Genomic DNA, 15,276 nt, shown 5'->3' with positions numbered 1-15,276 from the left:
TGTAACTGAGAATAGCCAACAGTAGCCAGGCAGATACAGTAGTTGTATAAAATAAGACATATGTGCTGAGTTGGCAGTGGTTGTTATAACCACTGCTAATTCAGCACAGGCATTATTTTGTGCACACAAAGCAAACATTGTTTTCAGTCTTCCCTCTTTTAAGTTGCAATCGGTTTGGCACCACCACTCTGTTATATTGCATGCGTTGCAAACGGAACAGGGAAGTAAAGACTTTGTTGTTGCTGAAAGATGCGAAAAGAACGAGCAAGAAAAGCCAAATTTTGAAATAACATGAGTAACTCTTTACGGGTCATTTTATTGCCTCATCATTTCACAACACATTCCTTGGTTTTCTGGAAATAACAATGTTCTTTGCACTGGTTATGAGGAAAATACTGATTTCCTTGAAATACCTGCTCCATTTAAACCCAGAAAATATTAGTTATTGATTTTGTTTTTGAAAACATCATTCATTATATATATATATATATATATATATATATATATATATATATATATATATATATTGAAATGTTTGTTTGACTGGAGATAAATTTCACATTTGTATCTGTCTTTGTGTCTCTTGTAATTAGTAAAACATTACAGAAAACTATTGGCTCATTATTAGGAAAATACAGACATGTAAAATGAAGTGTTGTTAAATAAGAAGAGAACATTTGTTCCAAATCTAAAGTGCTGAAGGTAATACATCTCCCAGACCTGAGGATGGATGATAAAGAGGATATTAGAATATTCCTTTCTGAAATACAAACTATTTCCTCTGGTCATGTCCAGATCCCCTAAAAACATATGATTTAAGATTCCTGTCATATTGAAATGTGGACTGGAATGAAGGGGCGGGGGGGTGGGGGCTGTCACAACCTACTCCAGACTCTCTCAGTTAGCCAAAGCCCAGAGGATTCCGTGCACATCGCTATTGTAATATACTTACAGATGAGATGCTGCCCTGAATCCCTGGGGGACAGGAAATGTCTGGACTGAGATCCGGGAGGAGCCGGTTTGTCAGGAAGGAGGGAACAACAAGCTGGAACAAAGCCTGGAGCCCGAATGTCAATGACTCTGACTGTTGTGACACGTTCCTGCTAACCGCACACCTGTTACTGTTCAGAGGTGAATACAAGAAAACATCGCTTAAGACGTAAACAACTTGCTGAGGATATAACTGTTCTGAAAGCACGTGGCCTGTTTTGATGTGTTCCGACAAGCTGTACCTTATGTTTTACAAGTGAGGAATCTGAATTAAAGGAAAGGTAAGCAGAGACTACAAGGAAACTATATCGGCTGTACTAATAAAAGGTTATTTGACAGCAACAACTCCAAAAATGCATACCACTCGCATATCTGCCAAATATAAAGTTACAGCAGCAGGCGATTAGCTTAGCACAAAGAAACGGGGAAGCATCTAGCCTGGCTTGTTCCAAAGGTCACTTCACCTCTAAAGCTCACTAATCCAGGCAAAAGTGTGACATTACATTTTGTGGTTGTGCAGAAAAGTGAATAATCATATTTTCCCTCTTTTCTTTTAGCAAATGTACGTTCTCATGGTAATTTCACTATTTTGCTATACTGAACTAATCAATCAGTCTATCCGTAGATTTCATGTAATCTATCCCGCGCTTGAGGAGCAGCAGAAACTGTTCATCCTCTGCTTCATTTCAAGGCTGAAAACTGATTTTTAACAGTTCAAAGTCATAAACGTAAGGGAGTATAGCAGGAGCAGTGAGGAGACAAGGGCGATAGAAGAGGAAAGTAGAAAGGAATGCATGTGGAGGGGGGGGGGGTGAATAGGTGACGGGAGTGAAGACACGGCTCATCTGGTCAGGCATCTTGCACCCAGATGTTGAAGGGAAGAGTTTAGTAATCCAGCTCTGTCACATCCTGCTGGCCGGCGCCAAAATAACAGCTCTGAAAATAAACAACTGACCAAACTGTCTCGTGGGTTGAGAATGAGGTCACAGACACAAATAGATAGATGAAAAGAAGGAAAAAAAAGACTTCTTCCTAAATGATCTGATCTGATCTGATCATTGAAGACTTGACTTCTGCTGTTGTTGCCTTCTTTGTCCACTTGGTGTCGTCATAGCTCAACATTTAAAACCAGTGCTCTGCGTGCTGTCTGAAGAGGGATTGACCTCAATAAAATTGATATAATGAAAGTGCTGATAATGATGCTTTTTCCAGATACCAGCATTTTCAAAAGTTGTATTAATTGCTGAATTTAATACAGTTGGTTGCTGAACCTGTAATTTGAAGAAAATCTGTATTTGTATTGCTAGGAGTGTCAAACAGTGGGACTTTGGATTTAAAAAGGTTGTACATTTCTTTGTTTTCCTCCCTGACTTTATTACGACTTAACCTCTTCATGCTTCCTTAAAGTGGGAGATATTAAAATGAAATTACTGAGAAAAAACAAACACGATGTGTTTGAGCAGCATCTCTTGGAAGTAATCTAAACATCAGTTTAGTGCCGAGAGGATGTTGGAGATTATTCGGTCTCTTTTCAGCCACTACAGGCTTTCCTGATTGAAAATGTCATGACTTCTGGATGGATGCCCCTTCACATTTGCTTTCCTTCTCCCATGTCAAAGCCTTTGAGAGGAGCACAAAGATGAGATCACTGAGCATTGAACTCGTATCGTTGTGGCAGATCACGAAACACAAGATGATCCTGTTTTTAATCCAGAAATTCAGCAGCCGGAATCTGATCGGGACAATACCTCAAGTGAAACAATTGTTGCCTACATACAAATACAATTTTCAGTCTGGAGGCCATGCTGACATCAGCATTGGGCCTAAGCAGAGATGAAACTGAATGAGGACATTATACTGTGTTTTTTGAGCTGGTTTCATCCTGAGGCCCCAAATATCCGCAGATTGTTGTGAAGATATAAGATGGAAGCACATCTTCTCAACACAGGACCGACCTCACAGCACCATTTTATCGTTTCATCTGACTAGTGTGTGTGTGTGTGTGTGTGTGTGTGTGTGTGTGTGTGTGTGTGTGTGTGTGTGTGTGTGTGTGTGGGGAAAGGATTCAGAACCTTAATCCGAAATAGAAAATGGATTTTCATGTTTGTCATCAGTGATATGGATGTTAAGAATGTGTGCCACACATTTCAAAAAAAGGAAGGCTTGGAGGAGAGCTGGCCATATTGAGATAATGTTACAGCTTTATATGTATGTGGTGTTTGTGGTGACTTGAAATCACTAGCGTGCTTATGTAGAGCAAAGAGACATAATCTGTTTTCTTTGCTGACAGAAGAACTTTACCTTTTGGAATATATTTGAATCATATTGTTTTGAGTCGACTTTGAAATAAAACAAAGAATTCATGTTAAAAATCAAACGGAAATCAGGTTGCGTACCGTATTGTCACACAAGGGATCCTCTGAGTTGTGTGTCTTTTCACAGGCGGCTGCTCATCACGCTGTTTTGATGAATAAGAATAAGATTACAAGAAACAGAAATTATTTCCTTTGGTCAGAATTCCCAGAAAACTTAATTCTGTTTCAAGAGTTTTTGAAATGAAACTGAACAACTGTCTGTTTATCATAATCAGACCGGGAGACAAAATAATTTACAGTTTACTGCCACTCTGGTTCTGAATCGACTGCTAATTGTTGTGTGTTGCTGTGAATGTTAAATTTTCCTTTTATTACAACACTGTCATCATCGTGCCAGAGAATATTTGAGGGACTCAACATTTATTTCAGTTGTTGCATACCAACAAAATAATCACTTTTATCTGGATGGAATAACAAGATTCTCAAATTATTTTACTGTAAAAAAAAAAAGTAAGAAACACTAGAATTGCATGAAAGAGCAGAAGCTAATATAGCTGAACAGAAGCTAATCAGGTAGCAGTGCTCCCTATTGCCCAGGTAAACATGCATGTAGAAGCAACTGAGAGTCCCTGATCATCCATGCAACTTTCTGTTCTATTAAAGAACGCACTTTATCATGACAACATAAAATAATGCTGCCCCTAGACTTATTACTAGCTGTCTAACATGACCAGGTCACCTTTGAGAGAATTTTACTTTGTGTGGAGCCTGCAGATGGACCTCGTTTCATTCATTTGTTCAGTGTTTCCTGTTTTATTTTGTCCTTATGTCTCATGTCTGGTTTTACTTCCTACATATTATACGTTTTCCCTCCTTTGTGATTGTCTGCCGTCCTGATTTGTTCCACCTGTCGGTTCCTCATTGCTCCTTGTGAGTTCCCTTTTTTCCCTTGTGATTGTTTTTCTCTCAGTGTTTTGTGGTATCTCGTGTATTTCCCGTGAACAACCTTCTTGGATTTGCTTTGCTGTATTCCTGCTGGACCAGCTGCATTTTTGGACTCTGTCAGCTTTTCTCTTTAAATGACTGTACTCTGCCTGCTGCCTCCTGCAGTCGTCCTCGGAACACTGACTGTTACAAAGTTGGAGGATCTCCCCTTCACGTTTCTCACAGTGTCACTTACATTCTACCTACTGTGTATGAGCATGCACAATCTATCGGGTCATGTTCAATCAGGATTGTGGCTCTGAAGTCTCAGAAGCAACAAAGTGACAAGATAGTAATGACTGAGCTCTATGTGACTGTTTCAGGGTGATCGATTGATCGATTGATTGCCTCCTGAGAGGTCCTTTTGACGCCGTAAACAACTCAGGTGATTGGTCAAATTACAGCAAGTGTGGGGACGTCGTAGCCTCTTCTGTAATCCGTTTCCAGGATGTCTGCTGTCAGAACCTGCGGCTGAGCATCGCAGCGCTGTCAGATGTAACGTCGCTCATCGTCTGTCAGCACACTTTATCGAGGATAATCACCTTGTCTCCTCTCTTCACTGCACAGGGCCGGAAAAGGTCACAGGTCACTCGGTCTAGATGAGGGGGGGATGACTCAAACTCTTCGCTTCTGAAATGAGAAACAACCGTAGGACCCTCGCGCCTGTCAGTCCTTCTGTGTTATTGACAGTTACACAATGTTACAGAAGTATTCAGTACTATAGATGCTAAATTATTTGTTTTAGTTTATTTGCGAAACAATGGCAGTGTTGAGTGCAGTTTTTTTTATTGCTTTGTAATAATTATTTTGATTTGTAGGAGGGAGAATATGTTATTTCCAATTTCAAATGTTACACAGTCTCACTTTATGTAAGAGTAGCAACTATATATATATCGATATAGTAAAAAAAACACAATATTTTATCTGGAACAGAAGTATTATGTCGCCGCACATGTCACTGTGACAATATGGGAATCGTGTAACCGTTACATAACTGTTAGTTTCAGTCAGGTCAATTGGGGAAATTCTTCCCCGTTCAGCTCTGGTTGTGTCTGGCTTTGTGAATCATCATGATTGAATGATGAAGATATGCCAGTGAGGGATTATATGAACCTATTTTTCTTCATCATGGTCAGCTAATGCCATACCTTCTGGAATGGGCAAAGCATGTTGGTTGCTTTGTGCAAAAAAATTCAAAAATAAAATCATCTTAATGACCCCTGAGCTGAACAATTCTGCAGCCTGATAAATGATCTCGTAGCAGGAGCTGTTTGCAGGTGGTCTCGTCAAAGCTCTGCACATTGTCAACATTCACAGTTTCAGTGATAGGAAGTGCAGCATCTCCTCACAGAGAGATGCTGTATGAAAACTGAAGAGTCGCTGTTTTTGAAAAGAAATCCCCTGAGAACAGTGGGAGCTGAACTGAGGCTCACATTACTGCAATCCATCTGGCTCAGAGAGATGCAGCTCCCACGATCGGCCAGTTTGGTGTGCTCAGACGTGTCCAGGGATTCTCCCTTCAAAGAAACAATACTTTCAGTAAGTAGAGTGTAAGTAGAGTGCCATGCCTTGTGTTGTGGAAACCTTAGTCCACGGCGACAAAAGCAGATTAAGTTTGAGCCACAGCTTGAACCCGAGAAAGATGATGCAGAAGTGAACACTCACTGTGAGAGGATGGTCCCAGGTGAGTGCACAGGCTGTTATGATGTTATTCAGCCATGTTGCTGCAGTGGTGATAATAACCTTGTACATGTATTTAGGTCATGTAGATCTTGACTGGACAAAATCATCCTTCTTCTTAAACCTCCGAAGCGAGCACTAGCCCCCTCACTGTGAAGATCTCTGACAAATCTGTCGCAGCAAACGGTAAAGTTTCTGCTGGAAGACACAGCATTGGGTATCTAAGAATGGAGCCAGTGACAGAGAGACACTAAACCAGCTTAGACAAGGTCCTCAGCCACAGCGAAGTCCATCACCAGTGATAACACTTCAGCCTGAGACATCTGACACAACTCGTCAGACTGCAATTGTTGTTTTGTTTTTTGTTGCTGCTGGTCAGTGTTACACATGGTTTCCGTCCATTTACTGTATTATAATTATAACACATTTAATTTCATTCGATTGTTACTGGTCGACATATTGATTTAGCTTTTTCATTATCTCCGTCCCTTTTTCCCCCGATAGAACTATAAAATGACATTGGATGAGTCTTTTAGAAGTAGCATCTGCATCGTAATTTCCATTTCTACGCTCTTGAAATATTCTTTCATTAAAATTGAACAGCATTCTGACCCTTTACGCCGGCATGTCTTCTAAAACAAAGAATATTAAACCAAAGTGGAGTCATCCTCTTCCGGGTGTTTGCGTTCAACTGAACTCACAATGGTCCTTCAGTTAACCCTCTGATCAAGAGTCCTGACATGTGGCCACTTGAATCAGCTTCCTCTTTTATGCTCAGCATGTCCAGATGAATCTGTTCAAATTTCTCCGGTCACTCTTTCCAAACCAGAACAGCTACATCAGCCTCCAGCCAAGAAGCCCAGGATCACTTCATCAACCTCCTCTGATTTGCAATATTCTCAGTCGTCAGTGTTTGCTCAGGAAGTTTTTTGAGGGGGGGGGTCTGCTGAGCCCTGAGGCTAAAGTGGATCCTTGCCAAAGTCGTCATCACACCACCAAATACTAAGTTATGTGTAAAAAATGACCGTGGCATTTAATTGCTTTTGAATTTTAACTCCCAGAAATGTCAGTCCCACAGGAGGAGAAAGTTGCTAAGCATGGGAGACCTTGTAAGAATGTTCCCATTAACTGTCAGCAGAGAGGACATTCTGTTGGTCTGTAACCTTTGTCAGTTGTCTTTATCCTTAACTCAAGGACGTGTGTGTGTGTGTGTGTGTGTGTGTGTGTGTGTGTGTGTGTGTGTGTGTGTGTGTGTGTGTGTGTGTGTGTGTGTGTGTGTGTGTGTGTGTGTGTGTGTGTGTGTGTGTGTGTGTGTGTATGTCTGGACCGCTCCCCCTCTGGGTTATCTAGGCATGCCTGTCAACGTGTCACATCCCACCACAGCTCTGTTCTTAGAGAGGCAAAGCTGCAGGTGGTGCTGAGGGATGAACTCTCCAGGAAGTGTGTGTGTGTGTGTGTGTTTTTGTTTGAATATATTCATGTGTGATATTACAATATTTAAATATATTTTGCATTATGTGCACTTGCGGGGGAAATGACCCAAACCACACCTCTTACTCCTCTGTCATGGACCAACAGAATAGAATTTTCTCCCTGGAACTGCTAGCATCCTTGAGGAGTTGCAGTTGTTCCTCATGACATATGACTATTTAATGAGACATTGTCCTTGGACTCTTCTCCAGGTGTCACAGCCCGCTCCACACGTTAATAAATAAGGCATGGAAACCGATTCAGGGGAGTAGACAATGACGTGAAAATAGAGAGGTAGCACTTGAACCAAATAGACTCTTCTCACAAATAGAAAATGTATTTGTGGATAATTCAAGGTGTACAGGCAAAGATAAATCTCCCATCAAACAGGGGAAGGTGATGAGATGCGTCCACAGATACAAGGGAAGCTAACCCAGAGCTCTTGAGCCACTACGGGTTTTTAGCAGCAGATGTCTTGTTTGTGATGGGGCTGTGAAGTAAATATTTAATGTATACATGCATATTTTTGCACGGGGGTGTCGAAAGTGGGAGGAATGACATGACAGAGATCCCTTATTTAAACCTGCAATGACATGAGTCATTGAGACATGAGGTCAGTCAGCCAATATTTCCTCTTGAGAGAAAGTAAAATAACGACGACACATTTTTGTATGCAATATAGACTTTAATTAAAGTTTTGTGTGGGATATAAAATAAAGTCTGACTACTTGGCACATGCGAAAGCAAGTTTTTCAAAGGAATAGTTTGACATTTTGGGAAACACACTTGATACCACTCTCCATGAGAGTTACCGGTAGTTTTATGTTTGTTGGAAGACTCCACTCCTCCGTTTCAAATACGTATTTGATAATATTGGATTCCTTCCCTCCCTCCTTGGTCCTTCTGACCTTTCTCTGTGGTTACATCACAATTCCCCATCAGTGCTCTGACATTTCCTCCCCTTAAACCCTCTGTTTTGAATTACAGGCCTTGTGGGAGCAAACAGCAAGGCCAGGGAGTTCAGAGGCCAAAGCAGACGGTTGACCTGCGATCGAAACCGTGGCGGCGTTGTTGAAGGAAAAGAGGAGCATCAGTTCGGTCGCCATCGGTCTGAGAAACTCTGTGACGGGAGAACAATATAAGACCAAAAGATGCAAAGACCACTGTTTGAGAAAGCAGCATGTCCAAAAGACCGGTTGATGTGAGCAAAACCTGTCTCTGTGAAAGCGATTAAGTCCCATGTGTAGTCTGTTTGCAGAGGAGAGAGATTACTGATAATGAGCTGTATAGCAATGAGGTGAATCTATATGTATTATCACCCACCTAGTGCCCCTGTGTTGCTGTAACCCTCTCAGTGAGCTCGTACTTTTAGCGAGGTCTCTGTAAACCACACAAATCACAACACTGAGCTTAAGGTCACCCTGACTCCATATGCCATCAACACATCACATGGAGATCATTAGAATCTGGAGGCAAAACTGGTCAAGAGGCGACGATGTGAAAGCCAGATGATGACTTTTTTGATATGTTACAATAAGGGCAGGCTGCTTTCCAGCTGAATTCCAAATGTGCTTTTGATGACGCATTTGTCCCATGCAATCATTGTTGCTTTTCTTTTCTGTTAAAGCAACAGGGCTTTATTCACGTAGAACTTTACAGTACTGTCAGGTACAAGACAATAGAAAGTGAGGTTCCTGCACAATCCAGACACGTGTTGTTCGTCCTTAAAAACATGTCATCTACCACAGGTTTATAAACGGGCATCCACACTACACTTTTATTATTCCTCTGTGAAGGAAGGAAGCAACCAAAAGGGCGACACTGCTTCATAAAGCCTAAGAGCTGTTTCACTATTCTAGGGTCTCTGGTAAATGTGATAGAACTATAGAGTCAAATAATCATAAGATACAGGGTTTGTTATCTAAAAGCAGGACTCAGTTTACACATCAGATAGCCGGTTACTTTTATTTCTTTTTAAAGGCTTTGACTTTGATTTGACTTTAATGTGCAGCTGGAAATGTAAATGAACTGGTAAGTATTTTATTGTCTGTGTCCTCGGGCTGTCACGGCCCTCACTTGCACTTTGAAAACATCCCTCTGTTTATTTCTAATGCTGAGTGGTTTTGTGAGCGGACTTGCTGCCACAGCCAGATTTATATTTTATGACCTGTGTGGTCTGTGATAGGGGTAACAAAATGTGAAGGGCTGATGGGGTGTGAGGCATGTCTGGGGAGAAAAAAAAACATGAGCTCTAGAAATCACTCACATCCTCTCTCTCTCTCTCTCTCTCTCTCTCTCTCTCTCTCTGTCTCCATCCTTCTCTCACACACGCTCACACAAATTCAAATTGCATACACTTGAGCACAGTCGTACTATCTGGAGGAAGTCGGACCCTAAAGTGCCTGATTTGCCTGCAGTCTTCGGTGTCTTGGTGTCAAAGGTTGCTCACTCATCCTCTCCGAGAGACCAGACAGAGAAATCGTGCATAGCCGCTATCTTATAATGAAAAGAGTGTAAGGCTTAGCGATAAGGAGGGGAGGTACTGAAAAAGCCAAGAGCATAAAGCTACTTATATAAGCATAAGGTTGGTATTCATAAAACGTCATCAATGGAGAGGTGTTCCTGTGATGAGTTGGTCGATTTAATACACATAATCTCTGTTGAAGTACAAGAAAAACACAGTTGGCCCCGAGAAACACAGGTCAGGTCACTTTAGATGAGCATTTGATGAACAACATTTCCTCAGAGTTCAAATGTAGACGCTATTTAAAGCAAGCTGAAGTTTGACTAAATGATATTAAGGAGCTAAATGCTTATACCATGTTAACCATGTTTTACCATGTTAACCATGCCAACGTTTGCTATTCAGCACTAAACAAAGTACAAAGTACAGGTGTGTGATCATAAATCAAAGTATTGGACACATTTGAATTCTGGACCGATGATGTGATGTGTAATATGTAAAGTTATTACGGTCCCAACGTTATTACAATTCATCCTGAGGGAGAGATGCATGCGCGCGCCAAATGTCACGGCAGTCCATTGATTAGCTGTCTGGACGTTTCACTGAAAACCCACAAATGTGAACCTCACAGTGTCCTTGGCTGCAACAAATTTCATGGAAAGAAAATACATGTGTACAGTGCAGCAGCTCTGAGAGCACAGAGATAGTGGAGAACTCAAAGGTTGGTACTGGATGCATTACACCTTGCAGAAAAGGAAGATTAACACAAGTTTCTCCTGCTTCGAAGATATCGATGAATCAGTACAACATATAACATTTATTAAACGTTAGTCTGATGTACTGATTCAATCATTTTCTTTAGCAGCAGGAGCATTGATACACCTGCATCTGCTGTGTTGTTGCCTGTTTCTGGCGTTGGCTCACATGCTGCACTCGTATGTTTTTACAACACAACAAAGATCTGGGTGGGCTCTGCAGGATTCTGGTTGTTGTAAGAGCCACGATGCCTCACTGACTGTAGCGAACACACCACATGAACAGCCATTCATTTTCCAGCTGAGTGGTGCAGTCAGCCTTCTGACAGGCCAGTCATCCACATGGTTAGAGAGAGAGAGCGAGAGCGAGAGAGAGCTGGAGGGCTACACAGAGGTGGAGCGCCAGAAGGAGAAAAAACAGAGAGACCTCAGTTAAAGGGTTAATGAAATCCAGCAATCCTTGAGGACAGATTACTCATCCCTTAACAAGCTTGCTCTCTCTCTCTCACCCTCACCACCCCTCCATCATCATCCCCCTCTCCTGTTGACTCTCACTACCACCAATCACAAACGATTACTGTTTCTGAGTGTAACCGCCCCAGGTATAGCCGGTCTTTTGTCGAACTCCAGTCTGGTAAATAACGCTATGTGGAGCAACTGTGCTGAAAAAAAGCTTGATGTGAGGAGGTTATTCACGGCAGCGTTTGCTTTTTGGTCCAACAGAGCTTTAGCTTAATTTTTAAGAGGGTGGAGAGGTTTAAGACAATTAGTGTGATGCGCTAGGCCCTAAAATCTGTACCTGAGATGAGTTTAGTTCAGGTCAGACAGTTAGAGAGTTTATTATGTCGTATCATATGGTAATGTACTTTATTTATAGCATAATCTCATTTGCTGAGTATATATTTAAATTTTAAATATATATCCATATATTTTTTTTCATATATAATAAACATAAGATAAGATAAGTTATCCTTTATTAGTCCCGCAGCGTGAACATTTACAGGATTACAGCAGCATATAGTATAGAGCAAACAAGAGACATAGTAAAAACAATATCACAAGTGTTATAAATAAGTAAAAAAGTAAAAAAATCCACAATAACTAAAATTTAACTAAAAATAGTAAACAGATAGAATATTTTTTTATTGCACAGTGTATTAAGCATAACAACTACAATAAATATGAGGACGTTTACAGTTGATATTTAAAAACATTAATCATTTCACTTCAACACATTTTAATAGTGGCATAGAGAGTTATTTTGTCGCTAAATACAGTCACTGCTAGTTGCACTGCCTCAGTCACATCCATAACTCACATCAAGCGCACCTTTGGCGAAGAGGCGGGCTGTTTGAAGTGACAGCGCCCCGCCCCTCTGCTGCAGCTCACCTGCTTCCACCGCCAGCAGGTTTTTGTGCAGAAATAATTGCTTTTTCTCTGTTGGCGGTTTGGGACCTTGCTTGCGTTTTCCTTCCAAAAAGGATGAATTCACTCACATGAGATGCTGAGAACCACTGCACTCGAGCAAAGTAAGTATCTGCAAACACTCAGTTCGTGCCCTGCAGCTACACATTAGCACTTGCTACCAGGCTGCTAATTCTTTAGTCCCTTAGCATCTGCGGGCTGCTAATTCCTGCTGCCTGCTCCCTGCTGCTGCTAGCTGTTGGTGTCCACTTTATTTATTTTTTTGCATTGTGTCTGTCTTTGTTTTCTGAGCAGTGTGATGCTTCCATGCTGTTGACTTGTGTGGTGGTGAAATGTGAGAAATGTTTGAGTTTTAAAGGCGTGGTGTTGCATCATTGCTACTGTCTCCACTGATTAGCTTTATTAACATGAGTGCAGTGCATCACACCGTTTGCATAATGTTCCTATTATATGTGATCTGGCTTTTGGATCCCATCTTTTTTTTCTTCCAACATGCAGTACATCACGTGCTCTAGGGTTATGTAACCGCTTGCATTATGTACCTTCATATCATAATTGAATCTAAATTGCTGAGCTCCTACTTTCTGGTAAAAGGTTGGTCCCAGCCACATCCATTACCAACCTTAAAACCACACCCATGTGCTGATGGTCATCTGCTGATCATATCATTTCATAATGTTCTTAACAGCTGCAGTGTGTCTCAGCTGGCTCCTGCACATCGTGGCCCGGTTTAGTTGTTTTATCCACAAGAAGATTCCACATAAAAGCTGTGCATCGAGCTCTATATCTAATGTGATTTTGAGGGGAGGGGGATGGGGGGTGGTGTTGATTGCTGCTGTTCTCAAATCTCTGCTGTGGCTATGTCGTAGCCGAAAAACACCAAATTTAATATGTTTAAATTTAATAGCCTGTGGAACAGTTTTTGTTTTGTGCTGAGAACATGCTCTTGACTGTGATGTCAGTTGTGGCCTCTTGCTACTACGTCATCCCCCAAAAAAACAATGCTGCATTACTTTTAGGTTTCGTTGTTGTAAGAGTTGACAGAAATAAGGGAGAGAGATGCAACCCCAGCCGGGCTCAAGCTGGGGATGCTGCGGTTTATTGGTTTGCGGTTTATCTTAACCCTTAAGCTACTCTTTAGTTTGTCCAATACTTGTTTATCATAACAATAGATACCAGCAAAGCTAATGTAGAGTCCATCAGGATAACATAAGCTGAGATGTTGAGCTGCAACGGTGATATAGTCGATCAGTGGATTAGTTGATAGAAACAAAATCAATCACCAACTATACAGTATGATTATAATAATGTTTCATTGTTTTAGTAGTTTTGTTTAGGCAAAGATACCAAATATTTGTTGGTCAAATATGAGGATTTGCTGCTTGTTTTTAATTACATGTCAATAATAATTGTTTTGGGTTTACAATATGCTATTTAAAGGCATCCCTTTGGCCTCTGTGAAATTTTTTATGGGTGTATTTAAAAAATCAGTCTATAAAATCAATTAACCGATTATACAGTGCTCAAAGCACCATTGTGCTTAAAGTAGAGTCTCAAAGCACCACCAGCATGGCTATAGACTGTTTTTAATAGTATATGAAAAAGGTTAATGATGATGATTCTTCAAGGTCTTTGAAATAAGTACGCTGCTTCTTCTGTCTAATAATATCTGGTTAGCCTTGCTATTATTACTTGTCTTCCTTCTAAAATAGTCTACTCACCATCTAAAAAGAGCCACTTGAATTTGCAACAAATGTGTGTTCCTCAGTGTGGAATCGAGGTTTCATTCTTTTGTTGCTATAACTGTGCACCGCACAAAGCAGACTCCAGAAATAGCACCGCTTTTACCTTTTTTACCATCTGAACAATGCAAAATTCCACCTAGTCCCTGACCTAAAATATTTAAATATTTTCACTGCTAAATAAGGAGGATTTGCTTTTCTCAAGGAGCGAGGAATGAAGCGTGGACGGCTTTGTGTGGAAAAAAAAGATGTTCTTTCATCATAGAAAGACCTCTAACCTTTACCTCGTTAGTCTTTACTTTTCTTGATGTTCTCATAATAAAGGCTAAAAAAACCCCAGAACGTATGTGTTCACGTCCGCACAGACGTGTGGTTTATTTGCCTGCATGTTTGTGCACACGGCACTTGTAATGTGTGATCTGTTGTGAATAGTCCAAAAAGATTAGTGGCATTATGGTGCACACTGTTGGTGGTGGTGCTCAGCCTCGTTCTGGTTTGATGGAGGGTATACGCCATCTTCCCGAGGAAGGCCTCAGCTTTTCAGAGGCGTGATGGGAAGACGTACTGAAAGTTGCCTTCTAACAACTAATCTCAGGCAGCTTTTGCACTGTGGACTTTACCTTTTAGTTTAATTTGGGTTGAGAAATGGTGTTTTTTTTAATCCATTTTATTCTTTCCCAATATCCTTTATAAGTCTTTGTGTAAACGTTGGTTCAAGAAACCATTATTCTTGGAAACAGTATTAAGTCTCAATCAAAATAGCTTCCATTTAATTGATGGATGCTTTGTGTTTCATTCAGGACGGCCGCCTTGATACGCACTCGGCTCCAGTCTGTCCTCGCTCTCGCTCGCTCTCTCTCTCGCTCTCTGTGTGTCTGGCTGGCTTAGAGTCTCCGGTTGCTGGATTTCTGATGAAATCCTCGGTGCATTGTGAGGTGATTCACAGTCTTGATAATCACAGCTTGCATTTGGTCTCCTGACCAGCTCCTCTGACAGCTGCTTATCTGCTGAATGGGTGTGAGTGTTGACGCTTGGATCTTACTGTGTAGAATAACGTGTCTGTTGTGGTGTCTTTAGTTTTCCAGGTCGTGGACAAGCTTGTATGACTCTGTTGTATTTTAGGTAGTCCGTTGAGTGCTAAGTATAGTGGTCGATGTCTTTTTAGCCAAGTTACCAAGCACTTATTTCATGCACAGCAGGGTGTAACTGCAGAATAAGAGGAATACATGTCACAGTGTTGCTGTGAGAGTTTGACTGCTACCAATTTAGTGGTGAGGATGACCATGTTGTGTTTGGTTTAAATGCTCCCCGCAGACCAATTCTAACTCTTCTAAATGTGTAAGGAATCTGCTTCTGTCTGTATATGGTAGTTATTTTCAGATTGCAGTAATTCGACTGGACACGTCTGCTGTAAATAGTGTGTTTCAACTTGGCGGGATTTCTGAGACGAA

Source organism: Melanostigma gelatinosum (assembly GCF_949748355.1).
Source record: "Melanostigma gelatinosum genome assembly, chromosome: 7".
Taxonomy (NCBI): Eukaryota; Metazoa; Chordata; class Actinopteri; order Perciformes; family Zoarcidae; genus Melanostigma; species Melanostigma gelatinosum.
The sequence above is the reverse complement of the archived record's forward strand: the minus strand, read 5'-3'. Positions refer to the sequence as shown.